Genomic DNA, 25,493 nt, shown 5'->3' on the forward strand with positions numbered 1-25,493 from the left:
TTCCTTAAAATCTTTTTTTTTTGTTGTTGTTTTTTTGCCAGCTTCCCTTTAATTTGAAATAATTGTGTATATGGTGTGTTACTGCAGAAGTTACTGTGCTGAAGCAGAGAGAGGGGAGCGCAGAGGCCGGGATGAGTGCCCTTCCCGAAGGAGCGATGGCAGGAGCACCGCTTGTTCTGCTACCGTGCTGGCTTAAAGTGGGTGTTGAATTAGGGCCTAAGTGTGCGTTTGGTGTAGGGCTGCTGTAGAGGAAGGCACTGCTTTTAGGGATTATGTATTTATTTATTCATTTTTGTTAGTATTTCCTCCTTCTCCTTTTGGGAGTACGGTATGGTTAAACTTAAAGGATCCTTGTGTAGCCTTCCAGGACTGGCTGTTCAGCAGCTCGGTCCTCCAGCTTTGGAAGGAGGAACTGGTGCCCACAGTGCCCTTGGCTCCTTCTGAGTGTCCTTCTCTGTTTGGGAGCCCCAGCGCAGGGAGCTGGGACTTCTGCTTGGAGCTGAGAGTGGGAGTTGCTAACTCTGCCCGTGGGCTGCTGGTGTGAGCAGCCGGGGCTGGGTGCAGCCTGGGGACTCATCCCCGGGCACTGCGGCATCTACGCGGCTCCAGCATCTGCTGCAGGCTCTGGGTCCTGGTGAGTTCTGCCACCGTACCTCCCACCCTGCCGGGGCAGGCCCATGGAGCGACTGTTTAGCTTGGATTACTTCTGTTTGTATTTTCACCTGCTTAAATAAATAAATAAATCTATTTGCTCGCCCCTGGTCCTCTGCAGCAGCACTGGCCAATGGTATTCTGAAGGAACTGTCTCCTGTTCTCTGAGAGGTTCATGCATACCCTGGGTACCTCCATCTCCTCTCTCCTGTCCTCTATTCAGTGTTCTTTGCAGCTCTAAAACAAATAATGTGCTGCAGGTTTTAAAACTGATTTTGTTTTTATTTGAGCAATTGCATAATAACATTTAGAAGACGTCTCTTTCATGTCTCTACTAACATTGTAAAGGTCTGCAACGTAATTGGTGGTGGTGGAGGGGATGGCGGAGAGCTGCACAGACCACCAGTGAGGGGTGAGGGCTGGCTGAGCACACGCGACGTGCTTTTCCCTGATGGCAGGTTGTACTGGGGTTGGATTTTGCTCCTGGATGTCAGCTGTGTTTGCATAGTATTCTTGTTGTGTTTGCAAGTCAAGTGTTTTTAGACTCTGCAGCAAGGTACGTTCAGTCTGTATATCCGCGTCTGAGCGGTGGGGGCTCTGCTCGAGGCCTCTGACACACGCTCAACCCCATCACTCGCCGCTTCTGCCAGCGGGGCAGTGGAGGTGAGACCGCCGGGGCTGCTGCCCCTTCGCTGCTACCCGTAGCGAAGGGCTGGTTTTTAATTGACTCAAAGCTGAACTTGTGTGATAAGGGCAACCCAAGTGAGAAAACTTTGCCAAGTTTGCTGAAACGTTTCAGCTGGGGATGAAGTGATCCGGCCCCGTTGAGCGGGCACGCTTGCTTGCGTGTGGTGCTGTCACCTCCTCCTTCGGCTGGCGCCGGTTGTCCGGGTAGGGTGTCGCACTCGGTTACCTCCGTCAGTTGCTATAGTGATTTAGCTGCATCGGTACAACCTTTAGCTCTGTTTCCCATCACTTCAACCTTGTCCTCCGGCAGTTATGGACATCTTCGTACAGGTGCCCATTTTCCTGGTCATTAAAGAGCAATTCCTACGTAAAGCCTCCAGATTCTTGATTGTTTCTGTGGACTGGAGATTTTTTTTAGTGGTTTAGTCTGTACAGAGTCATTAGTGAAGAAGAACTTCATATCCCGGATTGAAAATGTGAGCTTAACAACTGGCTTCCAAGTCAGGACAAAGAGAAGTGATTACTCCTGCAAACACACACTCAAGACCTTGAGTAAGAAGGATGGTTTCTAAATCAGGTGATGCAGGACATGAGAATGGGGAACGCTGTCAGAAGCTGTTGCGATTTCTTTGATAATACCTGTTTTGAAACTTTTCTTTTAGAGGGGGAAAAATGTAACGTAGAATATTTCAACTTTAATACCCTTTCGAAACAGTGTAGGTATGTATTATCTGTTGTGGCGGCAAAGCTCATCCTTTCTATCTTGCTTGATCGTTCAAACTTGGCTCCTGTTTAGATGTGTCATGCTGCGGCCTCCCTGAGAAACCAGGCGTGCTCACTGACTGCAGATACAGGAGGTAATGTCTTTCTAAACACTGTTTTGAAGATGCCCGCCTGGGTGTAGTTTAATGAATGTTGCCTATTTACAGAGGGGCTTCATGTATCTCGTGGGGGGGGTAAGCAGGCGGCCCCAGGACGGTCTGCAGCGTCGGGGCTGTGTCGGTTTGCTTTCTGCCAGAGCTGACGGTCTGTGCTCAGAGTTGCAGTGATGAGAAACTTGCATTTAATAAAAGTCACCGTGGAAGGGTTCTTGGGATCTTGCCAGGGAGAGTTTCCTGTTTAAAATTAGAAAGTGGATTTTTATTTTTTTTTTTTAAAAGAGCCTTGATGTAAACTGGTAATTGCTAGAGTTTTCTTTTAAATCCTAAGATGCCACCTGGGGAGGGGAACAAGCAGAACCCCAGAACAGTGGAATTGCAGATTTTGGCTTTTTGTGAGAGGAAAACCAGTAAATTTTGTGCAATGTTGAGTCCTCTTCCCTGTGGTAGTGACTCATTGGGCAAATGCAAAGTGTGCAAAGGCAGAGAGATCCGTTTCTGTCCCAGCCCGTGCCACGCGCGCTGGGGAGGCCGGAGCTGATGGGGCTGTGCTGCTGGGCACACGTGCTGACGCCGGAGAAAGTGCCAAGAATCTCAGCAGCGAGGAGGCAAGCTCGGATGGAATACAGTGTGATAAAGCAAACTGCTCTCGTTGTAGCTTTTGGAAGGGCAAACTTGTTGAACTGTAGTAACAGCTCTGGATTTTGTTCTGTTCAGGTCATTTTTACAGTTGCTGGCTTTTGGGCACGTCAGCTGTGTGATTTGTTATTCACGATTTGTGCCGCCTTCTGCGTCCTCCCTGGATGGAGAGCTCTGAGGTGAAGGCTCCTGAAGCTGTACGGTGTCTTGAGGACTCAAACCTCTGAATCCCCAGGCTCTCCTAAACGCTCGCCTCTTTCACTTGCCTTTCTGCTCCACTGAACGGGGCAGCAGCGGCTGGACGCCGCAGATGTGAGCCGGGTGCTTCACCCGTGGTGTGTCTGGGGGTGGCGGGTGCCCGGGACCCTGCGATGGCCGCTGCAGCAGGAGGGGAGAGCCAGGGGGTGCTGGATGGCTGCTGAGACCCCCTGGTGCGCGATGGGGTGTCGCTGTTGCTGCTGGGAGGCTCGTGCTCCCCCCGCCACGGTGCCCGCTCTGCCCTCGTCCCGGGCGAGGAGGAGCATGGCTGCCGTGGTGGGAGTCACCGCTTTGGGCTGTCTCTTGCCAGCTCTTATTTTGCTCTTGAGTAGGGCTGAAGGATTTATCCCATTCCTTTGTTTTATATGGAAAGAAACCTTATCCCTGTGGCTTCTGTTGCTGCTGGTAGTAGGAGTGTTTGCGGAGATAAGGCCCCTTTCCCCCTGCCCTCCCCCAGGAGCGGCTGGCAGCCTGCCTCCGCTCAGTGGCCCACCGAGCGGCTGTCCGGGCTGGAGCTGCCTATGCTAATGGGCCTGGCTTGTCCTGGCTTGTTTGTAATGATTTGTGGCTGCATTTATATGCAAATACTAACAACTTGCTGCTGAGTTAATTAGCGTTTTTTCTCTTTGCTTCCCGGAGCTTTAGCAAAAGGTCTTTATTCTCCCCATTTCAGTTGTCTGACCTGCCCCACCCACTCCCCCACGCCAGCATCCCCTGTCCTGTGCTGAGGACGCCGGCATCCCCACGTCCCCGCCGCCTGCGTGGAGGGTGCTGGGTCCCCGTTGCCTGTGCCAAGTGTGCCTGGTCCCCATGTCCCCGTTGCCTGCGTGAAGGACAGTGAGGGGGTGCTCTGCGGGAGCAGCACGCAGACGGGAGACAGGCTGTGCTCTGCTCCGGGTTTCCTTTGGGGATTTTAGGCCCAGTTGCATGAACTGGCCGGAGACTGTTGTGAACCTCGGGGGCAAGCTGTCTGGCCTGTGTGCCCTCGGGAGCTGGTTGAGGTGGTGACCATAGCTGGGTGCTTTGGGTGAGCGTTTTGCCGCCTGGCTCTGCTGGTCGCTGCTTTGCGGAGGAGGAGAACCAAACCAGCTTTTTATGTCTGGAAATGCCGAGTATTTGCTTTCTAATGGTGAGGTTGAGAGCATTAGGTGCAATCAGATGAATGATTCTCACCAGACGAGAGGCTCTGCGGGCCTGTCTGGTGACCTGGACATGACAAGGATGGAGTGGGAATGGCTGGCCTTTGACATTGGCTGGGAGTTTGATTTTTGCTTTTGCAGAGGGGAAGGCAGGCATTTCCTCTTCTCCCAGGAACAGCGTTTTTGTGTCCTTGGTTGGGCTTGAAGATTGACTCCTTTTGATCTTTCATTCCATCTTGTTTTTGTGGTCCCTGCAGGTGTTTGCTTTGCCAGAGCTGCGGGAGTCGCGGGTTGGATAGGTTACTTGCCTTGCTTTGGGGCAGAGGTGGAAGGTGGGGGCTGCAGTAGGAGACCCGGGGCATTGCCGGGCGGGAGCAGCTCCCGGTGCTGCGGTGGTGCCAAGGCTGTGGTTCCTGGATGGTGTTAGGAGCTTGGGCAGTTCTTCTGTGGGTGTCTGGTGCTATCACCGCTCTGCACTCTGTGTGCTTGTCCCACCCTTCCTCCTTTCTACCCTCGAGCCAAGGCTTTTTCACAGTTACTGAGTCAGAACTTTTTTTTTTTTGGTTTTAAGCCTTTGTTTTTACCCTGGAAGGTAGGACCCTGGCTTCTCTGCTGCAGGGGCAGAGCAGAGGAGCCTGAGCCTGCTGCAGCTTCTGATCCCTTCTAGGGCTCCCACTGCTCGCCCTGCATGGAGGAAGAGAACTGCACAGCACAGCCCTCCCTCGGGGCTGGGGCAGGTCTCCATGGGCTCCGTGCTCCGGGAGCCTGCGTACAAGTCCCTTGGGGTGGCTTGAGGTGGGCACTGGCTGTCCTGGGCAAGAGCTGTGCTCAGCTGAAGTTCCAGCAGGCGTTTGGGGCAGGGGGGCTCTTCTCAGGAGAGGCGGTGATTCTCTCTCATCTTGTTACTTCAAAAGTTTGTATTTTGGGCTCTTACCTTTATTTACTTCCATATCTTTTACTTGTGCACTATTTAGCTTGTGAGTTCTTTGGGCAGCAAAACGCCTCAAACAGCATACGAGACATTGAGGTACCACCTGCCTCATGGGAGGGAAACGACTTACAGTCTGAGGCCAGGCACTGGCAAGTTCCAAGTGGAAGCTGGTAACCCTTTGCTCCTCGATTGACTCTCGTCACCCCACTCCACCTTGCTCCTACTTAGAGCCTTGGTGCCCTATTGCATGGTGGTGGAGGAGTGAATTTGAGGTGGAACGGAGTAACTTCTGCAGCGTTGCATCTAGCTGGAAGGGGGAATGTACCCAAGTTAGTACAGAGCTCCATATCCTGATGTGAAAGCTGCTAGAAGTGGTATCGAGCTGGTCAAGAGGCTTTTAGCAGCTTCTGAAGCCCTGCTGGCCGCATATTTTCACTGTCACCTCATTGCTAGTGAAATGGAGGGGGTCTGGAGTGTTTTATTTAGGTTTCCTGCTCCAGCGCCCCTCTGAGTTGAAGAAACTCTTCTCGTACGCAGTGGTGTTTGTCACTGTTGGGATTTTAGACTTGGGAGATGTGTTTTTCCCATGCTCTTACTTCTACTCTTCCATCTCACATGCAAGACAAAGGGACGTGGAATTGCAGACCTGTCCCGCTGCCATGCCGAGTAACATGGTTTTGATTAATCCAAGGGGAGAAAGTCAGTTTCTCATAGCAACCCCGACGATTAAAGCTCCAGGAGAGGCAATTATTCCTGGTGTACAAAACTCTCTACCACACTTGTCACGGGTGGTTTTCTAAAGCTCATCCACTGTGGCAAGCCACTGCTGCTGCTCGTAGTGGTGCTTGGTGGGTTTGATAGGCAGATGCCTCCCCCTGCCCTGCCATTCTGCTTCTAGACTTTTCTGCACGGAAGACGGTCCTCCCACGGGGACGTGCTGCTGGGGCAGCACCCACCCACCCCAAGCTTTGCCGTAGGAGCCCTGTCCCTGCTCCCCCACTCCCCCGGCTGCGCGCCTCCATCCTTCCCCTGTGCCGGCTTTGGTCCCCAAGGGACCCTGCATAGCGGTGTTTTGGATGTGGAACAATAAAGGCAGAAACTTTACTAGAGGTGAGAAGCTGGCTTGGTGTGGCCGCAGCGTGGCACCATGTGGCCTGTTGATGCCAGTGGTGGTTTGTGAGCTGGGATGTGCTGGGTGCCAGATGCGGGTTGCTGACCTGGGTTGGGTGTCCTGTGGCCTCGGGGGGCGTCTCAGGACGATGGAGAAGGCATCCTTTAATCCAGGTCCTAGGCAGATTTTCCCTTAAAAGTTCAGAGAGAGGTTTTGTCCTTCTGAGCATCCATAACAAATGCCGAAGGTACTTATTCCAGATCTTACTGGTGCTGCCCACCACTCCTCCCCCTCCCTGCCTTCCCAGGGCTTTCCCTTCTTTGATCTCTCCTTTCTGGTTGACTTGTTCATGATTCAAGACTTCCTAAAAGGGCTCGGTTTGGCTGCAGGCTCTGGCAGCTGATGGCAGCCGTACGGGGGGACGCCGGACGGTGTGCCCCCGCTCAGGGGTCAGGATCGCTCGCGGGGCTGCGTCCTCACCACAGCCAGCGCTGCCCGAGCTCTGCTCAGAAAGGTGACGTTTTGGAGACACGGTGGGGACGGAGGGTCCTTTTTCGGTAGGAGATGGGCTGAGCGCTATCAGCACCCATTCCCACAGCAGAGACAGTATGCGGGGGCTTTGGTCCGAGCAGCGCTCACGCCCAGGCAGTGTGGGTAAGTGACTTGCCCGATGTCACTCCAGGGAACAGAGTTTAGATTCTGTCACTATAGCCAGAGTGCTCTTTGGTTTTTCCTTTCCAAAATACTTTCCTGTTGGAGGAAAGGCCTAAATATCTGTTTACCTTAATGAGCAGCTGAACATCTTAAACTTTTCCCCAGAGGAGCAGGTAATGTGCTTTCCTGAGCAGCAGCTTTGGGCATCAGCAGTCCAGAGGACGGCATCTTCATAAGCACTGGCCGGAATGTTGAATTCGTGCTCTGGGTTGCAGTGGTCTTGGTTGACTCGGCCATGAGAGCCTGCTGCGAAGCCTGCAGTGAAAGATCCAGTTTTTCCTCCAGGGTAGGACTCCGAGGTTTTCTTTAACTCTGCCTCTGCTCAGGGCCTCCCAGCTAAGTTACGGTTGGGACAGGCAGGCCAAGTCACTAACGCTCTCAAAACGCGAGTTCCCCCTTGGCGTCGTCTCCCCCAGTAAAGCTGTGGGCAGAGGGGGGTCTGCAGCCAGGCAGCGTCAGCAGCTTTTCGGGGTTTTGCTGTGCCTTGCAGGCCAGGGACACCATGTGTTGTGCTGCTGGGGACCAGGGACACTGGGGTCCGTGCTGCTGTGGGTCAGGGGTGCTGCGGTCTGTGCTGCTGCGTGGCCTGTGTGCGGATCGGAGCAGACTCTGGCGCCTGGTCCCTGCTGGGGCCGGGCTGGACTCCAGCTGCCCGACCCTGGGTGAAAAGTTCAAATCTGCATTTTAAAAGAGGAGAGCCGTTAAGCGGTTGGGATGTCTCCAATCTAGTTGAAACTTTTTTATTTACAGCTGAGTTGGTCTCTTGCAAAGAGGGAGCGGAGGCCGGGTGTGCTGGCCGGGTGGTGCGGAGCCTCGGCCGGGTGGGAGGGCTGGGAAGCGATGGAGCAGAGGGCCCGGAGCTGTGTCTTCCTAGCCGTGTACAGAGCTCTGCAGAGACCTTGGGTAGCACCTAGCGGCTTTCATTTGGTTACAGAAGCGTTGGATGTAGATAGTTCAGCTGCTCTCCTTGTGGCTACCTCTGTTACAGACTGGAGTTTGGCCTGGATGGGGATGAGGAGCCCCAGGGTTTCAGGTGGTTCCTGCTCCATTCTGATGCTAAGGGGGAGGTGCGTAACCTACTGGGGGCAAGGGCTGCTGCTCTGGCTCTTGAGACTGTGCCTGCTGCTCCACCCTGCCATGGGGATGGGTTGTGTGACCTCTGGTTGGGGTGAGACCAGGGGAGCAAGGGGTTGGCAGGGGTCTCCACATGCTTGCTTCGTCTGCTTTAGTGCTTCAGCAAGGAGATGGGGTGGGACATACTCCCACCTGCTGCTGAGAGTCTCCCAGCATCTCTTCAAAGGAATTCCCATCTCTCCAAAGGAATTTGGGTTCCTTTTCAAAGACGGCACAAGTGTAATCTCATATTTGAGCTGTTACGGGGTAGTTGCTATCTAGTGCTTTTCGAGAGGGTCATCTCACGGTGTGACTGCAGCGGGGGGCAGCTGGGCTGTGGCTGGGGGATCGAACTCAAGAAATTCCCAGAGCTGCCCCAGGACTGGCAAGGGGTGGCCGTCCTGCCGTACCGCTCTCCCTGCCACTCGCTTTCCCACCGAGCACCTCTGCCTGGGTACCCCGCGGAGGGGCACACCCTCCGGCACAGTGGGATGAGGATTAAGCAGATGCAGTTTCGGGGGAAATGCGCAGCAGGGAGTGAGGTTGGGTTGTTGTGCCCTTGCTCCCCCCAGAAGAGGTCCGTCCTGCTGTCAGGCAGATTTGCTGCACGCCTGCTATGGCTGTCCGGCTGGAACAGGGGAAGGAAACGGTCCGTGTGCTTTGAACTCTTTATTCAAGGGTGGGAAATAAGGTTTGGAGACAAACCTCACCCCTTCTCATTTTCTGTGTAAGTGCAGAAATGCTGATTTTTCTGAAATCCTTGTGAGCAGATTCCCTGTCCTGCGGTGGGCTTTTAACTTCATACAGCTAAGATTTTGTAGGAAACTGAGGTCAGCCTGGGTATGGTCCAGGCAGGAGGGTCTGAATTTAGAATCTTGTGGTGTGAAATATGGGTTTTTCTTGTTCTGTTTCGGGCTGGTGGGACTGTGTCTGCCCTAGTGACTCTCTCTGCACAAAGGTCTGAGGTGAGAAGCAACTTGAAAAGGCTGCGTGGCATGTGAGGAAGCAAGTTAGCTCTTAATCATATCATGTATTAGCCTCCTTTGCAGTAGATACATCTGCTGTAAAATGCTTAGTGCTGAGAGCCTGATTGGGCAGCCCATGCTAAGTGTTCAAACTCCTGCTGCCTTTTTTCTTCAAACAATATCTTCTGGCTTCCAGATTTCTGATAAATTGATAAGAGGAATTGCGTGAGTCAATAGAGTTGTAGACACTTTGCCAATATAACCCTAGCGCTATTGATCTGCCAGTAAATTAAAGTCTTACTTAGAGGCTGCCGATATTTCTAATCTCCTGCCTCACCAATTACAACCTCCCAGCTACCTGGGAAAGACAGCGGACGGGAGACGAGGCTTCAGAGGTTTTTCCCAGCGAGCCGGGCTGCGGCGTGGCAGCCAGAACCTGCGCAGGGTGGAGGGGCACGCTCCAGGAGTGGCTTTTGGGGCAGCAGCAAGGCAGTTAACGTGTTTGGGAGGGCTGCAGAAGGGTCTCCAGGTTAGGGTTTATCCTGACGCAGTTCCTAGGGCGTAGCCTTGGCTCCTGGAGGATGGAGACAATTTGGAGGGGCAGTGAGCCCGTGTCCCCGGGCTGTGTCCAGCCATAGCTGGGGTGCTCTGCCCTCAGTCCTCTGCCTTGCGTGGCACGAGGCCGCCGATGCTGTCGCGTCCTGATGTTGTTGGGGTCATGGCCTTGCAGAAGGGGACTTGCAGGTCCCGGCAGCAGAGGTGGGCAGGTCTGAGGAGAAGCCACTTGCTGGAAGAGGAGGGATGCGGGACGGGAACCCCGCTGTCCTGTGGCGCTCGCCCTGCTGTCCTCCCCGGCTGAGCCCCCTCGGCTGCCCGTCGGAAGCTGGGGACAGAGCGGGGCGCTCAGCTGTCCGAGAGGGACGCGGATCAGAGAGCTCCCACCGGGGCTCCTGCATCCCGGTGAGGTTTCAGCAGATCCTTGCCCGATAAGCCCCTTTCAAGTCTCATTTACGTTTGAAAGTCCGTAGTTAGCTTTGGGAAGAAATCTCCAGATAAATGCTGTGTTCTTTCTAATACCCCAGAGCGAAAATCAATGGGAGGGATAATTCCTTCCCTTGTCCTACACAGACTTTCATGTGCTTCTACCTCCAGCAGCACTTTTTAAATAAAGAAAAGAAAAAGCCCTCCCCTTCCTACTCCGCCTCTTGGGGCAGAGCCCAGGCTCCTGCCGAATCACCCCGGCACGCAGAGCAGCGTGGTCAGTCGGGGGGTTCTGTCAGCCCGCTTGGTGCAATTCAGGCGTTCATTGGGGCGAGGGAGCTGGGTTTGCAGGGCTCGAAGTAGGGATGCGTCTGGGAATGCACGTACAGAGTAGTCCAGTAGCTGGAGCAGAGGACCTGGGTCTTGTGAAGTTGGTGGCAGAGCTGTATCACGGTGAAAGGATTTTAAAAAAAGTAAAAATTTCTTCCTTTCATTAAAGCCAGTGGAGCGTACTGGAAGGTACTCCCTGCTATAAAACTGCTAGAGAGGTGAAGATGTGCCCATAGTATTATAATTTTTTGATCCTAAGCTTGTGCAGAGTGCTCTAGGCAGTGATGTCTCTTTCGCTGGGCGTCCTGCAGCGTCTGCCTCAAGGCAGATCCAGTTTCCAGAAATGCTTTGGTAGGAATTAGTAGCCGAGACTGGTGCGAGACAGCTCCTTCAGGCTGCCCTGGAACATGCTTATGTCTAAAATCCTCCAGAAATTAAGTTATTTATCCGGCCACCTCTGCTCTAGCTGTATTGAATTGTGTTTTCCCTGATGTTGTGAAGTTATCGTATAGGATGTACATTAAAAGTTGTAACTAGTCCAAGTACTGCTGTTTTGGCAGGGATTTGCTGAGTCTCATGATCCATCTGTAATGGAGTGGAGATGCTGACCTGCAGCAGGATATATTTACACCAAGAGCTTTTTCGTGGAGGAAACCTCTGAGCAGTCGAACTGTCTGAAATGCTTTCTTTAAATTTCTGGTAGCTCAACGTACCGCACGAGTAGCAATGGTGAAGGTGAAGAGGAGCAGCCTCGCCGGCACCAGTTTGCCTCCCCTGCTTAGAAGAGATGTGAGCATTACTGAAACAACGGCAATAGCAAAGCTGAAGCAAATCTTCAGTGTTGACCAGATCCTCAAAAAAGATGTTAGAAAGGTTGAAGCTGACTCAGTCCTTTGTGTATTATTTGAGATATTTGAATCTTGTTCACACCTGATGATGCCGATGCCCCAGGCAAGGGCAGGTTGGAACAAGATTTCTCTACTGTTTCTAAATAAGTTTTCAGGGTTTGTTTGGGGTTTTTTTTTGCTTTGTTTGCAATCAAAGATACAAAGTTTGTCTCAGCAGCTTGTGCCAGTGCAGTTATGACCAGTGAATGACCTGAGGCAGCGAAGGGCTTCTCTGGAAGCGGTGCAGTGCTGATCCTTGTTGTTGTGGTCAGTGCAGGAAAGGGCAGTTCAGCACCCAAGTACCGATGTAATTGCCTTTAGGTAGCTGCTCGGCGTAACTGAGGGGAGTGCACGCTAGGTCTGCCTCGGTGGCTGCTAATCCCTGGTTCCCGGGGTGCAGCGTGGCGCGGCCAAAAGGCGCCAGGGAAGACCCTGCGGGACATCCAGGCTGGGTCTGGCCCTCGGGTCATGCTCCTGTGGACCTGTGCCCAGGCCAGCAGACCCCGTGCAGTGCAACTCCGGGAGCATCTCCCTGGCCTCCTGTTGCTTCACGGGGACCCAATTCCCTGCGCTCCCTCCTGGCCACAGCTCAGGGTCCCGTGGTCCAGGATTGGACAGAAGGGTTTGTGAAACTTTATGGATGGCAGATAACTCCTCACTACTTTTAGCTGGTGTGGATAACGGGCCGGGGACTCAGCTTGGTTTTCTGCATGTTTCTGTTGGCCAAGGCTAGAGCTGCTCTCTGCAGCTCTCGGTGGAGCAGGTAGTCACCTGGGGTGACTTCCATCATAAATATTGCGTGGCACTTGACAGGCAGAGACAGCACCAGGATGAAAACCATTCATTAGTAGCATCTCTGTCTCTATCCAGGTTTGCTTTTAGGATTGGGATCAGCTGAAGTGTGTTTCTGGTGAGTCGGTGGCGATTTCTCTCCAGCTGTCAAAGCCACTGAGCATGACTTGACCACCAGCCCTTGTGGTGGGTGGAGCCTGAAATATTTAGTGCTCTATGTGTGAACTTAACGACTGAGAAGGAATATTAATGGATCACAGCCCAAAACCTCTAAATCAAATGTCTCTTGACTTGCAGGAAATCTAAGTTTGGGATTTTTATGCTCTCTGTTCAGGTTGGTAATTCAGACAGCGTTCCTAATTTATTTCCACAATTTGGAGAAGGATGTAATTTACTATTTTAAGAAGCACGTGGTTCAAAAGACCTTTAATTAAAAAAGAAAGTTCAGTGCATGTCTGAAACTATAAGAATCACTAGACTGCATCAGAACAGTAATTTGTGGTAATTTGACCTGTGCAAAGTGGACATTTCTTCCTAATTTTCTTCTTCTCTGACCTGTCTGTGTAGCAGTGTATTTATGGAGTCATTGAAGCACAGCTCTGGAAGGGGACTCTCGCCGTACCAGCAGAGCGATGTTGCCGAGACCGTGGCTGACTGGCCTTACGGCCTTGCACTAGGCAGCCTGTGCCACTGCTTCATCCCTTGTAGTTAACAGAGGGAAAACCTTAACTCCTAACCTAAAACTTGTCCTGCAGTGATATAAAAGTGCATTTTTTTGGCTTGGTGGATGATGAGTACAATAGTCACAGCTATTTTATAACAGTTATCTCCATGTTGGAAAGCTAACCAGTCCTCTTTCCCGAAGCTTTACAAGACCAATTATGCATTGAAACAGAAAGGCTCACATAAGCTTCAAGACAAATCTCGAGATGTTTTACTCCACCTCTCCAGTACTTCCAGTATGGCTTTGAGCCTGTGTGATCTCTTGGCTTCACGGGTGGCCAGCAGCAGCGCGTTCCCCAACGTGAGCGAGAGTTGCCTTTCAACGTCAGCAGGTATCACGCTGGGTTTTGGTAGTGTAAGGCAGGAGACCCGATTTACTTCTTTCTACCATTTGGTGCTTTTAAATACCTTTGTCTTACTCTTGGCCTTTTCTCCGCCTTATGCTCTCATTTCTTGGAACCTCAGGGTTTTTGCACTCTTGCTGTGTAAAGGTCTCTCCGCACCTCCTGCGCTTTGCCGCAGTGTCCGATCCTCCTGCAGCCCGGGCTGGCTGTGGGGTGCAGGCGCTGCTCCTGGGGGGGCCCTGCCGTCCCGCCCCAGCCACGTGCTGTGTGGAGGGAGCTTTTCGTGGGTCTGCCCCCACTGATGCACGGGCTTTTCTCCCGCAAGGGTACAGCTAATTAAAACGCAGGGAATGCCCATGAGTAGTTCACAGGCAACTTCTTTGTGCATTATCTGGCAGAAAAACAGCGTGTAGGATTGCCTGCCAGTGTTGAGACTCTCTGAAGCTCCTCTCTGGTTGTCTCCATGCATGGCTGATCTAATTGTTTAAGTTACAGCTTTTGCTACCTGGCTATTCAGCTGTTTTCCGGCATCACTGGTACATTTGAAACAAAACCCACTGGATTTGGTGCATACAGTCGACTGCAAATGTTTTGCTGCCACTTAGGAATAAATGGTTAATTTATAGTTCTTGTATTAGTCACCTAACTTCATGTTTCACCTCAAATATTAAAAAGGAAGTTGAGGTTAAAAGTAAAGTGTCATTTTTGTGAAATAGTAAAAGTTGGGTAGAAGTAAACGCTCCCACAGGAACAGTAACTTCAGAGGGCACGTGCGCACCTCGGGTTCAGACTGAAGACCTGCTACCGTACGTGAGGCTGTAAGACTACGTTGGACCACAGCTGCACTGTTTGCCCCCTCTTTTCATGAGGTATTCCAATATAGGTGTATAATATTTCTCTGAACACAGGTTCCCAGTGCAGGAGATGGTGGGCAGGGGAGGGATGCACGCTTGTGTCTTATCCCTCAAGCTATCTGGGCTGGTGCAGCCCGTAAAATATTGTCCCCGGTGGCCAAGCGGAGGTGTGGTGAGAGCTATAAAGAGTGCAAGATGCCCAGCAGTGTATTAAACACTAGTTGAGTACAGGAGGGCAGCATATCACAGGAGAGAGATAAGCAAAGTTCTCTGATTGTGGATCAATAAAGGTTAGTGACATCATATCTCAAAGTGAGAGAACCTGCTTTCTGCAGAGCCATTTATCAGATTGCAGGCTGAAGCAGCATTAACCTCTTCCTAACCAGATATCTGTTTCTCATCTGACTCCAGACCAAATAACCTTCCCTATCTGCAGCAGAAGGTTCCCTGACCTTGCCTTCATAATCCTGGCGATTTAACGTTAGCGTGGCTGTGCCGGAAGGGTTCTCCTCCGAATGCTTCTGCTCGGCTCTTTGCTGAGCGTACCGTGGCCAGTGGGACAGCACAGCGCTGGGTCCTGGGATGCACTGCTGTTGGAAGTGCTTCACATCGCGATGTTTATCTGCTGTTCTCCTCTTACTTGACGCTGTTATGGCCTTGGTCAGGTGGAGGATGCTCCCTGTCGGTGCTGGGACACAACAGAAGTTCGTCGTTTTGGTTGGTAAGGGTCTGGCATGGTGCCAGGCGTCTCAGGATGTGGTTGCATAAAAGGCCTCCTTAGATTAACTTGTTGTCTACGCCAGCAATGGCAGTGAAATCATTGTGGCACGGTCTTTAGGAAAAGTTGTGTGGGGTGGGTGGCAGGAGGCCCTGGGTGCGCTGCTGTGTGGCTGGCCTTCCTTGAAGCGTCCGTCTTCCTGGTTTTGCTGTTCTTGTTACCAAAATAGATTAAAGCTACGTTGAATGTATCAACCCATTCTGCAGTCCGGTTTCTTTGCTGCATGCTGTGAGGCACCAGCTTTCCACGTGAATGCAGCTTCTGAGCGTGGAGAACGTGGAGCCGTGTGCTTGTGCCGGCTAAATTTAGAGCAGCGGTGGTTTGGTGCGAGCGGCTCTGCTTTGGAAACCTGCCCTTGCGGCACACAAGGTGGTTGGTCCAACCCGCCAGGATCCTCCAGTAGGCTTTTTTATTGCTTTTCGCTTTCTGATCTTGTCTTTGCTTGGTTGGTAGCATTAGACACCTGCAGGTGAGCGGACTGACATTTTTGTTATTTAACGCAATGTGCTCTGTATTGCTGACCTAACTAGTACGTTCGCAATAAGCTAACCAAGAAGCTAAAGCATGAATGGTTAAGATCTTTTGTGTGTTCTTGAAATATATATGTTTTATCTGTGTTAAAGCCTGCTGGTTTTAAACTTACCTTGGTCTGTTGTCTTCTACCTCCCGCTCTTCCAAATATCCAAGTGGCATGGATGACTTTTACCGCCAGTGGGTTTGAAGTGACATGAGGTCTCTTGTCCCCCAGTGAAAGCATCAGGACTTCCCTTGCGCCTGGCGGTGTCTGTTTATGCCAGGGCATCCTTGAAGCTTCCTGGCAGACCTTCGGGGACCCATGTGTTCCTTACAGCAGCTGTTTAAGAGAAAAATCGTATTTTCTGATGCTTCTCTTGAAGACCTCTGCCTTGCACCCAGCCCCTGCTTGTGTCTAATTACCAGTTCCCGTGATGGCTTGTATTCTTAGAAAAAGCATAGCCTTTTTGGGAACGGTCTGTGTGATGTGATGCTTCATTCTGGGAGCTGTGATGCAAACTTCTGTCCAGATGTCACAGGTGAAGCACTACGTTGATTGAGATCTTGTGGCACTTTCAGCCCTACTTTTTCAATGACATTAAACTTGGAGCACGGTTACAAAGTGTAAAATAGAGATGCTTGTCTACTTTTCCCTGTGTGTTGAAGTTTATGGGTGACAATGTTGTATTAGGACAAAATTAAACACTCTCATGTATTTGGGACTTGTTGGTTTTTATTATATGATCCAAAACATAAGTAACCTAATTTTCAGTGAGAGTCCTTCATACAATCATTGCAGTCAAGACCAGTGTTTACATCAGAGGTGCATACGAGAGCACACGCGTGCACAGTAAGGGTTATCAAACATTGGAACAGGCTGCCCAGGGAAGTGGTGGAATCGCCATCCCTGGGGGTATTTAAAAGATGGGTAGACGTGGTGCTGAGGGACATGGTTTAGTGGTGGACTTGGCAGCGTTAGGTTAATGGTTGGACTCGATGATCTCAGTGGTCCCTTCCAACCTAGGTGATTCTGTGATTCTGTAGTTACAGAGATGATTAAAATGAGTTGGATCGTGCTGTGACAGTGGCTGCCAGAGAGCTCTGGAGGATTCCTCCAGCTGAAGGCATCCCAAGCGCATGGGGACTTCCATCATGGCATCTATTGGAGGATGTCCTTGCCAGCAGAGGAGTGTTAGTGATCCACTGGAGCATCCTTGCCCCGTAGAGCAGGAGTAGGATGTAGGTATTTCTGCTGTGCAGGAGCAGGTCTCTGGTTTTCAATGAATGAAAGGAGAGGCTTCTGCCTGGAGGAGCCTAAGGTCTAAGTCTAGAGATAAGATAGCAAGGAAGGATGACAGACGGAGGGTAAGGGGCAAGAGGAGAGTTAAATCCCGGAATGAACTTCTGCTGTCTAGCAGGGAAATGCCAATTTTTTTCAGAACCTACAGAGACTTGAGTTATAAAGACTTTTTGATTACCTTTCATCCTTTTTTCATTGGTGATTTCTCTTTGCAAAAAGAGCCCCGGTCTGTGATCCTCTCGGCCGTGCCCTGGGGAGTGGCTGGGGACTGTGCCGCTGCGTGTCCTGGCGGGTCGGGGGAGCCGCGATGCGAGCCTGCGCTAATGGGCTGATGTCCAAGTGGAAAGTGTATTTTCAATGAGGAAGTGCTGAGATATTAGTGGAGCCTGGATTACCCTGTGATTGTGCTGTCAATACTGCTGTATTGAGTCGGAGAGAGCCTGCACAACACAGGGAAACACTTAGCTCACTGCTGCTGCTTATTGAGAAGCCAATAGCAATTTACTTGCTGACACTTGACATCGAATCCATTCCCAGAGGTGCAGCTCCTGATGAACCACTGTTGGGCTCTCCTTCACACCTGCGCCTTCCCTCAGCCTCGGAGCTGCAGGTGTGATGATGCTGACGCTCCTCCAAGCACAGCCGCCCACAGGAGGGGGAGGAGGGACCAGTGCCGGCCCCTGTGGAAGGCCTTGCTCTGCTGGGACTGGCAGGTAGGGACCAGCTTCCACAGGGCGGTGGGAAGCCTTCGTTCTCCAGAGCTGGTCTCAGGTGGGATTAACTTTGTGCAGATACATTTCATTTTCTTGCATGTATTTGGTGAAGAAGAGGGAATGTGGGTGCCTGGTCCTTCCATCCCGTATGCTGAAAGCTTGCAGCACCTGGGACCTCTGGGCCAGAACTGCTGAATTCCTCCTGTCCTGCTTTTCTGTTTTCCTGCGATGAGCGTGGCTGAGCTCCCATGGCCCTTCCTGCATCCACATATACCTTTTAAGAAAAACTAAAGTTCATCTGCTGCCAAATACTTTTGAGAAAAATAATGTCCAGGGTATTTCTTTGAAGACCTAACTCCCTAAAATGGGGGCTAACATGTGAAGGAGTAAGGATGGGATGAGAACAGAGCTGGAGCACTGATAGGAGAAGAGCAGGGAGGGGAAGAGAAAGCAGGGAATCTGTGTCCCGATGATGTCCTCAGCCAGGAGCACGAGCTGCTGGTGCTGCAGTTCTGTCAAGAGAGGCGGAAGACCCAAGTGGACAGTCTTCTCAGCCCCTAATGCGGTAGGGCAATGAGGCCCCTGCGGGATTTTAATTGTGATTCTTGCTGTTTTGATATGTTGCCTGGCAAACAATTTTAAACATTCCAAAGAAAATCTCTTCCCTTTAGCCGTGGTGTTGCCTTTTAGTGCACTGTTCCTTTTGTGTTTCCCTTGTGTGCCTGAACCTCCTGGGGAGGGGTAGAAAATCTGCGTCCTAAATATAAAATGAAACAAAGATGATGTGATGCACGAGGAAGACACTTGGAGCTACTGTTTTCATCTTGTAGAAGTAAAATTTAGGTCATATTGCAGGTCGTGTTTTAAATATATCTGTTGCTCTGTGCTTGCAGTTTGTGTAGCCTGCGTGCAGCTGTCTTGGCTCTGCAGGGTGCGGAGGAGAGGAACCGTTGTGCGCTGGGCCCTGGGCAGCATCTGTTTCCAGAGCAGCCGTGCGGGAGGGCGCTGTGCCGTGCCAGGGTGTCTGCTCACAACGAGAGGAAGCCGTTCCCAAGCACTTGTGAAGCAGCAAGTGCAAAGCAGTTGGTGTGTGGCTGTCCTGGAGCTCCCCTGAGGAGAGCAGGGACGTGATGGGAATGTGTCGCAGTGTCTTCAGTCTCCTGCGAAAGCAGGGCTCGGTCTGGAGCGGGGCAGGTAGGGTGCTCCAGGTGCTCTGTGTCTGTCTGCGGTCCCCGCAGCACAGTGCAGGCTGCCTGTGGTCCCAGCCCACGGTGGATCGTGTGGCTTTGCTGGCTGCCGGTCAGATATTGACCTGCTATCTTTGTTGAATGTGCCTTCCCTGCCAGGAACTCCGGACATGGTGTGCCCGTTCCCCGCATCCCTGCACTGCCCGGCTCTTGACCCGAGGCAGATGTTCCCGTTTGCGGTCCTGAGCCAGACTAAGCCGCAGGTGCCGGTGTGTGGAGACTTGCTGCTCAGTGCAGTGGCTGTAACCAGAGCCAGGAGATGATGTGGCCAGGAAACCCGGCTGGGGACCTCGGGGGACCTGACCGCTCAGTGTCAGTGGAGCCTTTCAGCAATACTGGCTTGCTTCATGTATTTCAAAAACTCCAGGAAAAAAGAGCACAAAAATGGATTGGGTCGGAGTGTAAGGGAGGGCAGCAGCAACATGTGATGGGTGAGAGAAGAAGGAATAAGAAATACCAACATTCGATGCCTTTTTAACATCAGTGGAGGACAAAGCAGCTGGCGTGTATTTTGGGATGCTGGATGGCCAGGATGGCAGGTGTAACACTTCGGCACATGCTTTTGCAGAGGTCCCTATTGCTTATTATATTTTGTTCTAGTCAGTTGCTAATCTTTTTCAGCAGTTGCTCCTCTTAATTATTGAAGTACTTTTACAGAGATGTGGCAGATTAATCCTTTTAGTTCTGCTTGCTGCCAGAAGAGATTGCCACCATTATTCTCACACTATGGAAGGAGAGGTTGGAGCAAGGAGAAAGAAGAAGGGCTCAGTTTAGAAAGCCCGCGTTTACACGTCTGCTGTTCTGTAGCTGTAGACGAGCGTAGGGTGGCAGGTCCCGGTCGCGAGCAGTAAGAGTGCGTAGAGGCAGGGGCAAGGCTGGAACAGAGCAGCCGACATCTGGAGGGTGCAGGGTCTTGAGGGTGACACAGCCACGCGGTGACCTGCTCGGGGGTGCCTCTGCAGCCCTCTGCGCCGCTTTCCAGCAGGGAGGGCAGCTGCTGAGGCATCACTTATCTGGTCCTTGCCTCACTGGAACACAAATATTAACTGACAAACAGTTGCATAATAAATGGCACAATCACTTTGGCCTGTTGCCGTATCTTCCAGCAAAAGAAATAAACAGGGAAAAGTAGGAAAGTTAACTTATAAACCAATAAGCTGTTATTGCATTTACGTTACTGTGGCCTGGGGCTTGCACGATGACTTGGAGGAAACAGAGAAATATTTACTTGTTAAATATACAGGACAACATGACTGCTCTAGGCGCAGTGGTGTAACATGCATGCAGCTGGTTCCAGTGGTATGCGATCTCCTCGTTGCCGATTTTCCTCGGAACGCTTGGCAGAGCGGTTTTTAAGCCTCGCCTGGCTCTGTCCACAGGAGCCTAGTAATTTTCTCGAGCAGAAGTGTCTGAGGTTGAAAGCTGCTCTGTCAGTGTTTACTAAAAGGTATGCAGAGTGGAAATGTAAATCTGTCAGAGCAGATCCTATGTATATTTAGGGTTGCCTGAGTTACCTCTTGTTAGACTCGTTAATGCTGGGTCATCAAGACTGCCGCCCCTCGACTGCTGGTGCAGGCGTTGCTTTCTAAATGTTGATGCAACAGCTTCCTCACTGGGATGTGGTTTGCAGCCTGGCTGCTTCCATGGGATGAATTCCTGTCTTCTGCAGCTGTGCGGGTGCGCATGTCCTCACACGTGTGTGCACACACCAGCTTCCAGCCAGAGCCTGGATAGCTCGGGTAAAGCCATGTGGTTGTGTGCTGGAGAACATCCATTCCTGCGGTGGCTCTGCTAGCTGCCTCCTCCGGCTGCTCACAGCTGACTTGTTTCTTCTGTAATGTGGCCGCAGTTGTACATGCAATTCCAGCTGAGGTCTTGCAGTGCTATTAGCGTGCCGTTTATTACTTCCTTATCTCTACAAACGCCCTGAATAACATCTTAAGATCGTGTTTGCCACTTTGACAGCTGCATCCCTTTGGTTCTGCCGTCCTGACTAGCGCATCCGTCTGTCTCCTCCTTTGTAGTTCCTGGTTGGTAAACCCTGAATTTACTGCTGCAGACGTTCAGAGTTTTCCTGTTATACTCTTGGATTTAGTTCCTTTCTTGTTATTCTAGGCCTCCAATCGTAACTTCTTTCACGTGTAATATTCTGGTCTTCCACTGTGTTGGATGTGCTTCCCAACTTAATTTCATCAAGTACTGGTGCTCTCTGCTGACTTGCAGCAAGGCCATCGGTGAAGTTAGTTAGCAAGATGACTCCCAAGGCCTTTCCAAATAACCTCCGCTCAGGGCAGTGTTTTCTTTAAATCATTTTGGTGTCATCTTCTCTTGGCCTGGTTTTCTGCCTTTTTAAAATCTTAGCTAGTCCCTATCTTTGCTGGCTGAATTCTCTGTGGTACAGTATTGAAGAAGGGGCAGTTATTTTAGTAAAGACAGATACTGGGTTAGTTTGCACAACGTGTCTTCGACAAACCTGCCTTATGTTTAATCCTAGTTTCCATTTATTGCCGTCTCTTTAATTATTCTTCCCTTCACAATACTTACAGCTTTGTCTGTTATGAGATAAAGCTAATAAAACCCACAGCGGTGTCTCCCCAGCCCTTTTTTAATAAAGGTATTGTATTTGCTGTTCTGTACCCAACACGATTCATGAATTGATGGATGGTTAGGAATATCTGATGTTGAACCTGTCTAAGATATACTTGTCTATCCTTAATTGTGAACTGATTGCTATTTTTTTTTTATATTCATGCATTAAACTTGCAAGTTCTGCTTCCTCCTTAGTTATGCCAGCTCTAGTACTGTACCTCTTTCTTGTTTAGTTGTCCTGGCCTTTATGCGCTTTCCCCCTCCAAGAATCTGTATCTTAGATGAAAATGGAGATATTGAGTCTTGAGGTCTTGGTTAAGTTTTTTTACGCACACCGTATGCTTGCACAGGAGAAGCCTGGACGTAGAACTCAAGATGCATCTGTGAACTCTGTGTCTAATTGTCTTGCTCCAGTTCCTCAGGGAGGTGGTGACAGCTGTAATGACTAGCTCAAATCATGAAACACTAAGAGAAAATAGGAAAGGGGAAGGTATCTTCAAAGTTGAGGTGAATGGTCTCCACCTGGGAGTGAGGGGCAGGGGAGGGGAAGGTCAGGTTTTCACAGGGTTTTGGTAAACAGAGCGAGCTCAGCTATCAGTGGTTAGTAGCGGCGAGAGGTTGCCAGGCTGTGACGTTTGTAGAGTATGTTGTCTTCTGAGAAGAAATTATTATAGTGTAATTTTGAAAATTACGCACTGTTCATTCTGAACGTAGCTATAGCCCTAACCATGAAAAATGTTTGTCAAATGTAGGATATTTTTTTGCCTCTGTAGAGCTGATGATTTCGTTGGGACAGGAGGAGAGGGAGAGCATACTGCCCGCCGTGGGAAGGTGGATGGGAGCGGGTTAGTGCAGGGTCACTTTTCCCTTGTTTAACTCCTGGCGTGGGATTGTGCGGGGAAGGATCTGGCTGAGCAGAGAGAGGCGATAGTCAGTGCTGGGGAGATGCTCCAGTGCAAGTGCTGGGAAGAGCCTGACCCCGTCGGTGTTGGACCTGCCCTGCCCAGCAGTGTTTCTGCGTGTGCTGGGTGCTCCCTGCAGCGCCTTTCTCTTCGGTTGGGTGGGTGGAAATGGAGGGGAGACATCCCAGTGGGCCTTCTCCCTCTGGCCAGAACTTGTTATCTCCAAACCAGTGCCTGAGTGGTGCCAGTCCATGCCACACACCTCCCAGCGGTCTGGGCGAAAGCTGGCAAGTCCTAGTTTGATGATGTGCCTTTGAGTGCCAAGAGATGCCCAAGGGGTAGAGGGAGTCTGGAGAGCGGTGGCTTCTGGTGAGTGGAGTGGGCTTGTTCTTGCTTGGTGTCAGCCCTGTGCTGGAAAGCCGGGGGCTTGGTGCTGGCTCCGCTGGGGGGCAGGTGGAAAAGGCCACGTGCAGGGCAGCATACGTGCCTTGAGAAGGGTTGTATCTGACGGCTGAAGACTGCTGAAAAAGGGTTTCCATCTGTGGTAGGCTTGGCACAGTCTGCTTTGAGAAGAAATACTCCCTGCGAGCAGTGGTGGTTCATGTTGGCAGGTTCAAGCCCTCTGCAAAGGGAGGTCTGCACAGGAGCAGGGTGAGTCGCCAGTTGTGCCTTCAAGCGCTGTGGGGCCGAGTGACCCGAGATCAAATACAGGTAGATAATTTGTCCTCTGATTTAGGTGAGTATTTATTTCTTTGCATGCTTTGCGACGGTGCCAGCTGAAGTTAACTGACTTGTTCTTACCCAGCAGAAGTAGAGCTGCTCAGTGTACTGGTGTTACTCTGAGGTGTATGTTAGGAAAGTACGTTCTTGAGAACTATTGCAAGTTTTCAGGTTTTTTCTATGCCCATATTTCGATACTTTTGAATTTTCTGGAGTCTCCTGGAAAACAAAGCCTTTGTGAACTCATGAGCCCAAGGAGCACCAATGGGTGGGTAGTTCAGGTGTAGTTCCTCGTGTCCTTTGAAGGAGACCTTCCAGTCCATCCTAAGTGTCTGTTCTCCCCCAGCAAGCTACAGCAGGGGCCAGATGTTCCTTTGAGGCCACGATAAATCCCATACTGTAATTTGATTTGAACGGTGGGATCTGAGTGTGGGAGCTTCTCTGTGGGAGAAGAGGCTGAAGATCCAGCATCCGTGGTGCGTGCATTTACTTTAAATACCTCCCTTGCTAAATACCAGGTTCTTGTTATTAATAGTCACCTGATCTGGTGCGACATCTTTCCTCCCTTTACAGTCAAACTTCCAGATGAAATACATGTTTCACCATGGGCCTTGCTGTGAGGCCAGTGAATGTGGAAGGAGGTTTTTCTTGGCTTGATCCTGAGGTTGTTTTTAGTTGTCTGAGCCATAGCTCCCTGGTGCTGAGTGCTGCTGCTTTTGGAGTGGCTCCTTTGGACCCCTCCGTCTTCTGAACAGCAGAAGGTCTGTCCCTGGAGTGAACGGAGCCACACACGTTCCCTAATTTAGTAGCAGATGTGTTTTGAGGCTTAGGTAAGTTGCTGGTTTTGAGGGAGGCATGAATCATGTTGGCTGGCGGGGAACCTGATGAATAACGCTCCTGTGTGGTTACAGGTTGAGGGTGTCTGTCCCTGAGAGGTGGCACTGTGCTCCTGGTTTCCATTCGGTCTCCCCGACGAAAGGTGGGGTCATCCTGGACCTGGGCTGTTTCTAGTTTGGAAAGGCTCATACTTGGCTGATGTTTTTGAGAAAGTAGTTGAACCTTAAGTCCTTGGGTATTACTCACTAGCCGAGGGTTGCAGACCTGCTGGAGTCACGCGCGTAGGCTGGGTATGTCCCTAAAAAGCCAGAATTGCATGATTTTCATAAATTTGCATCAGATCCCCAGCTGGTGGAGAGGCAGCTTGCATCCCCCAGTACTGGCCCTGGAGGGAAGGAGCCAGCCTGGGGCTGCCACAGGGAGGGCAGAGCACGTCTCCCACGCTGTTTCGGGAAGCTTTGCCTAGTTTTGCGAGTTTGGGAAGCGCCAGCAGTGTGGCCGGTAGCCCCGTCCCCCGCTGTAGGCTCCGTGTTGGACAGGGAGGGACACGGGCGGAGCACTGGGACACTGTGCCGTCCCATCGCCCTCGTGGAGCTTCGTGGTGCTCGCGGGTGCCAGCAGGATGAAAGCCGATGTGTGAGATAGGAAGGGGCCAGAGTGCCGTGCTGTGACACCCTGGGCTTAAAACTGAAAGTGAGATTTGTCTTTTCTCCATACTTCCTTCTGAACGAGACTTTAAACAAGAAGTAAATTAGTATAATGAATAATGGAAACTGAAATTAAATAGATTATTATAATTGAAACATTTGACAAAACCCACACAAATCCTCCTAAAGCACGCGTCCTTGTCTGTAGGGATCTCCCAAACATGCTGCTGGAGGTGGCTGGAGGGGAGCAAGAGGTCAGGACCAAAAATACTTTTACCCCAAGGGCTTCTTTAGGCACATTCAACACCTGCTGCACGTGCAGGGCAGCGCGTGAGCAATGGGGGTGGATGGTGGGAAGCTCCTCTGCACGGCCGGCAGTGGTGGGTTTGCTCTGACAGTTTTTCCTGCTCTTCCTTTTAGCTTCTTTTTCATTTTGTATTACTACTTTTCTAGAATTTTGTTGCGTTTACGGTCCGTGATCTCTGGTACACAGGATCACCAGATGGTTGTCCCAGTGCGTATTCTGATGCCTTCTGCCTTGCGTCTTTCTGAGGTGATTATTCAGCAGCTTCCTTGTGTCTGGACCTCCTTGATCTTTTAAAGCTGGTTGCTATTCCTTGTGTTCTTGCAGTGCACGCGTGCCAGCTTCTGACTTGCACCATGTCTCATTTCTGCAAGAAGCTCACAACGCCAGCAGTGCTTGATATGTAGTCTGAGCTGTGGCTGTGACGGGTCATTCTGGCAACTGCAGCTTATGATTAAAAGGAAAATCAGTCACTGTCATCTTGGACCCCAGCACCAGTGATTTGACAGTGCACAATACATCAGCTTCTTCCTCATCAGAGGTTCTTAGACGCAGGACTGCCCCAAGGGTTGTCCTCTGACTCAGGCTGCTACCAGAAAGCTCGTCTTATTTTATGACAAGCACAGCCAGCCACATGATTCCCCTGCCTGAAGAGGCTGCGGTGAGACCCAGGGGACCTCTGAATTCCAATTTTTGGTCAGGTCTTCAGGGCCTTGGTGGGTGGCTTCAGAAGAAGACCAGAGGGTAAGACGTGCAATTATTGCAGCTGTGTGATCACACCCAGGAAATTCCCTTACGTGCCTGGTCCTCCGGGGAATTTGGAGCTGTCACGTGGGCTTTCAGGCAGGGCTAGGGCTGCCTTGAGTCTGGCAATTCAAGGGCAGGACAGTGGCTGCAGCTGAGATCATCTCCGCCCTTTAGAAAAGGGAACTGGTTTGAAACTCTG

General features: G+C 51.1%; 1 protein-coding gene across 3 annotated transcripts in view; it reads left to right on the top strand.

Annotated features, from left to right (window-relative positions):
* ZFHX3 (zinc finger homeobox 3) overlaps positions 1-25,493 on the top strand; it is a 191,891-nt gene that overhangs the window by 27,708 nt on the left and 138,690 nt on the right. The window contains exon 1 of one of the 3 annotated variants that reach the window (XM_063334935.1): positions 14,681-14,718. The exons of the other annotated variants lie outside the window; for them this stretch is intronic. The gene's annotated coding sequence lies outside the window, so the exon portion shown is untranslated. Of the gene's footprint in view, positions 1-14,680; positions 14,719-25,493 lie in introns of those variants that run through there. 3 annotated transcript variants of the gene reach the window in all.

Source organism: Chroicocephalus ridibundus, chromosome 4 (assembly GCF_963924245.1).
Source record: "Chroicocephalus ridibundus chromosome 4, bChrRid1.1, whole genome shotgun sequence".
NCBI lineage: Eukaryota > Metazoa > Chordata > Aves > Charadriiformes > Laridae > Chroicocephalus > Chroicocephalus ridibundus.